The sequence below is a fragment of the Bidens hawaiensis genome, unplaced genomic scaffold, assembly GCF_021521415.1.
Source record: "Bidens hawaiensis isolate Kalapana, Puna unplaced genomic scaffold, B.hawaiensis_p1.1 tig00028082_1, whole genome shotgun sequence".
Lineage (NCBI taxonomy): Eukaryota > Viridiplantae > Streptophyta > Magnoliopsida > Asterales > Asteraceae > Bidens > Bidens hawaiensis.
In genome coordinates this window covers 105,694-110,413 of record NW_027494570.1, presented here as the reverse complement: position 1 = coordinate 110,413, position 4,720 = coordinate 105,694, and positions in this window count along the sequence as shown.

Sequence of the window (4,720 nt, the reverse complement as noted above, 5' to 3'; positions counted from 1 at the left end):
ATACCGAGATAGGTATACATTCAAAATTTCCAAGGTTGATGAAATTTAGCGATTTTGCTAAATGGGAACCCTGTTTCCGTGCTCATTTGGGTTCTGTTCACCCTGACTGCTCGTATTGCTTAGATGAGGTATATGTTGTTCCAATGATAGGAGATGACACTATTGGTTACACTCCTAAAGCTATTTCTCAATATTCACAAGAAGAGAAGAAAGCGTTAGAGATTGAGACAAAGGCTTATTCTAATCTTACTATGGCTTTACTCGAAAACTCTTTCACCAAGTTGGTAGCATAAAGATCTGTGCTTCTTTATTCCAACATATTCATAAGAGGAGTATGGGGAATATAGCTGAGAGTAAGAAGGTAATGCTCAAGTTTCAATTCAGAAAGTTTAATCTATTGAAGGGAGAAACTGTTGAGGAGATGACAACGAGATTCAATCATTTGATAGCTGAGATAGATAAAATGAAGTCGGAAACTTCTGAGGTTGATAAGATTGATACTATTAAGAGGGCACTACCAAGTTCTTATTCTACGTTTCTAATGGTGTTAAAGGAGAACAATTACTTCAATAATGAAGACTTGACTGCATCTGAATTTATGCAAAAGATTAAAGCAAGATAATATGACCTTAAATGTCAAAAATCTTCGAAAGTTAGTCAAGATCCTACATTTTATGGTGGTAGCATGCTTCTAAGTTCAACCATTTCACCAATCACTGCATTTCTTACACAAAATGCAAGTGAGAATGCAACAACCATATATAATGATCCAAGAGCATGTTTTTACACTGCTAGTAATTCTGGATCACCTAGTGTTTCTGTTGGATCTGGAAATTCATCTACTACAAATCCGTTTTCTCCGCCACCAACTGTAAACATGAAGTAAGCTGAACAAAACTTTGCTTTTGTGACAGCCTTCATGTCTTCATATGAGAATTTGGTGAGTAGCAAGATAGCCACAGGTGATCTGACTGATGAAGATTATGATCAGATTGATCTGGATGACTTAGAGATCATGGACTTGAATTGGAACATGGCTATGATTGTCCGTAAGGTTAAGAGATTTATGCAAAGGACTGGAAAAGATCTTCCTGCTTTGAACAAGAAATTGGGATTTGATAAGTTAAAGGTGAAATGTTACAATTGCCAAGAGTTCGGTCATTTTGCAAAAAAATGTGACAAGCCGAAAAAGGAGTATACTAGTCCTCTTGGTCAAAACCAAAGTACTTCTAAACCACGAGGTAATGATGCTAAAAAGAAACCATCTACTTCTGGGTCACAAGCAATGTTAGCCGATTGAACTGATTGGTCACAAAGACTGCTGTGTAATGAGAATCAAGCCAATTTGGTGATGTTCAAGACAAATGATGTGTTCCAAGATGCAAGCGGAAGTGAGCTATCGTCTGATAATGACACTGAATCCGATTATGATGATTCGTTTGTTAATATTCCAACCACATTTGCTTGCATGGCTAAGATCAATGAGGTTAGTCATTCTATCTCTGCTACTTCATCTGTTAAAGTAACTTGTGTTAAATGTTAAACTAACAAACCTAAGTTAGAGTCTTTAAAGAATCATAATGATAATTTAGTGAGAGAAATTGCTTCATTAAAGGAAACTTATCGACAATCTCTTGAATCTCAAATGAGATCTCGAGAGAAAATTGAAGCTCTGTCGACAAGTAACCACGATCTCAAGGCTGAGTTATCTGTTAAAATGACAATTAATGATCAAAAGTTTCAAGAAATCTTGAAACATCGTTCAAAGATAACCGAGCTTGAGAATGAGGTTCTTGAGTTGGAGAACAAATTGGGTAAATTTTGAAACTCTTCCTTTCTGCTAAACGAAATAATCGAAGTGTCTGGTAAGCAAAAGATTCAAAGAAAGGTATAGGTTTTGTTGAAATTCCACCACCGTTTCACAATAATTATAAAGTAAATCCTTTTGCTAAAAGAGAAGAAGATGTGATTGTGAAAGAACCTGTAATTTCAGAAAATGCTAAACCTGTTGCAACTGAAACTGTTAAAACCTAACTTGCACCTCAAAAACCTCATGTAGAAAGCAATAAAGTCTTTGTTGAAAATGTTGACAAAGTGATTATTGAGGATGTGTTTGAACCCGAGGTGATACACAAGAACAAGAACATTCCAAGTTCTAATCACATTCTTTGTGAACCTCATGAATTTGAGGAAGCTGTATATGGTTCACAAAAGCCTCATGTGAAAAAGGAAGAACAAGTGAAAGTAAACCTGTGAAGGCAAGGAAATCAGAAAAACCAAAAATTTCTGATGAGGACTTGATGCGTTTCATCAATCCTACTAGTTCTAAGCCATCATCTTCTCGTGGTTTTAAGCTAAAGGGAATGAACACGATGTTCACTGAAAATGACATTCCGATTAGTATCATTAAACCTGAATTGATAGAAAGCGTTTTTTACAATGAAACTGACAAGTTGAAAGATTTGGAACGTCAATATGTTTATGCCAAAACATCGAACTCATCAGACCGGTTTATTAAAGCAAAACAATTGTTAAAACATGCTAAAAAGGTTCAGTTTGTAAAATCAACTGGAACAGATACATTGAAAAGTTTTTCCAATTGTTCTAACCTAGGCTTTTATATGAAAAAGAAGTCTATAACTTCTGATGATTTGGCCAAACGTTTCACTGAAAATGTAAGTTATCAACCTTCTGTTGCATCTGTTTTTGCCAAATCTCATCATGACCGTGTAGACATGCGAAATTGCTTTTTGTGTGGACAACAAAGTCATGTGGTGAGAAACTGTGGTCAACAGAAATCTCAGAATCTTCATCCTTTTGTGAAGGACCATTCGAAACCGGTTCCTGTGATAAAGGAGATTCTGAAACAACCCGTGTTGTGTGAGGATGATACACACATCATGTTTTCAAACGTGAATCCACGTAAGGTGATTCATGTGAATGAAACACATGGTCAAGTGAAACCAAAATGTATTCCAACTGAGCCCATATGTAAGAACACAAATTCAAATGCCGTTCAAGCTGCTTATCTAAGACGAAAGTCTAAGAAGCCGGTAACTTATTCTCAAGTTGCTGAACAACAGTTGAAATCTGTTCAAGTTATTGCTCCAAGAGAAACTCAAAAGCTGCCCAAGATTGAGGCCTGGGCTGCCTTTTTGAACTGATCATTTTTACTTTGTGTGTAGGGTACATCCAAGACTGTGTCTGGTGAAAACTGGATAATGGATAGTGGATGTTCTCGTCATATAACTGGAAATCTCGACCTCTTAACCAATTAACCAATGGATAGTAGACGTCTATCGAAACATGTTTTGTATCAAAAGCTACCGAGAAGGACTCTATTCTATGGCATCGTAGAATGGGTCACATTCATGTTCAAAAGATGAATTATTTAATGGCGAATGACTTAGTTGAAGGTGTTTCATTGAAGAACTTTAAGTTATCTGATCACTGCATTGCATGCAAGAAGGGTAAGCAAAAGAAAAAGTCTCACCCATCTAAGCTATTGAATTCCATTGATACTCCTCTTGAACGACTTCATATGGATCTGTTTGGTCCTGTGAATCTTGCTTATATCTCTGGAGACTGGTATTATCTTGTTGTAACTGATGATTATTCAAGATACTCATGGGTGTTAGTTATGAGTTCAAAGGATCAAACACCGGTTTTGTTGCAAAACCTTATTACTAAGATCGAATCACTATACAAACAAAAGGTGAGGAGAATTCGAAGTGATAATGGTACTGAATTCAAAAACACTGTATTGGATTTCTTTTACATTCAAAAAGGAATTCATCAAGAATATAGTGCACCCTATGTACCAAAACAAAACGGTGTTGCTGAACGGAAGAATAGAACCTTGATTGAAGCTGCAAGAACTATGCTTGCTGATTCTAAGCTTCCCGTCCAATTCTGGAATGAGGCGGTGAATACATCTTGCTATACGCTTAATCGGGTTTTAACTGTTAAATGAATCAAGAAGACAAGTTACGAGCTTCTAAACAATCGAAAGCCTAACTTAAAGTATTTGGAACCTTTTGGGTGTCCTTGTACGATGCTGAAGAATGATGCGAGTAAGTTTGAATAAAAAGCCATTGAAGGATATTTCTTGGGATATGCGTCTCCAAAGAAACGTGTATTTAATGTCACTTCTGGTTTTGATGAGGAATGGTATCACGTGGACTGTCAAAAGTACACCACACCTCCTCAAGGGAAAGTTCCCTACTAGATGTTTGACTATGATGTCTTATTTAATTCATTTACTCCATCAACTGAAAACATAGACGAAGATCTGGTTCGAGCACACTTTGAAGATCATTTGGCCATTCCAAGATTTCCAAGTTCTAATGATGTTGAAGTTCAACCCGTTGCTCCAACTGAAGATCCATGTGATGCTTCTCCAGCTGCTTTCGATAATGTATCTACTTCTTCTGATGACAATCAAGCTGATGATCCAGTTATTGAACTTGACAGTGATGTTTATTCTCCTGAACTTGGTGAACATTACACTAACTTATTTGATAATGTTGTTGTTCCTGAACATCCTACTCTTTGGATTCATAATTATCATCCATAGGAAAACATCATTGGAGAACTTTATTTGGGAGTTCAAACACGTCATCAAGTTGCTTCATCAAGCGAGAATAACGTATTGTGTGCTTATGTAGATTTACATTCTTCTGGAATTGTAAATGTTACTAAATTCACTTGCTTTCTATCC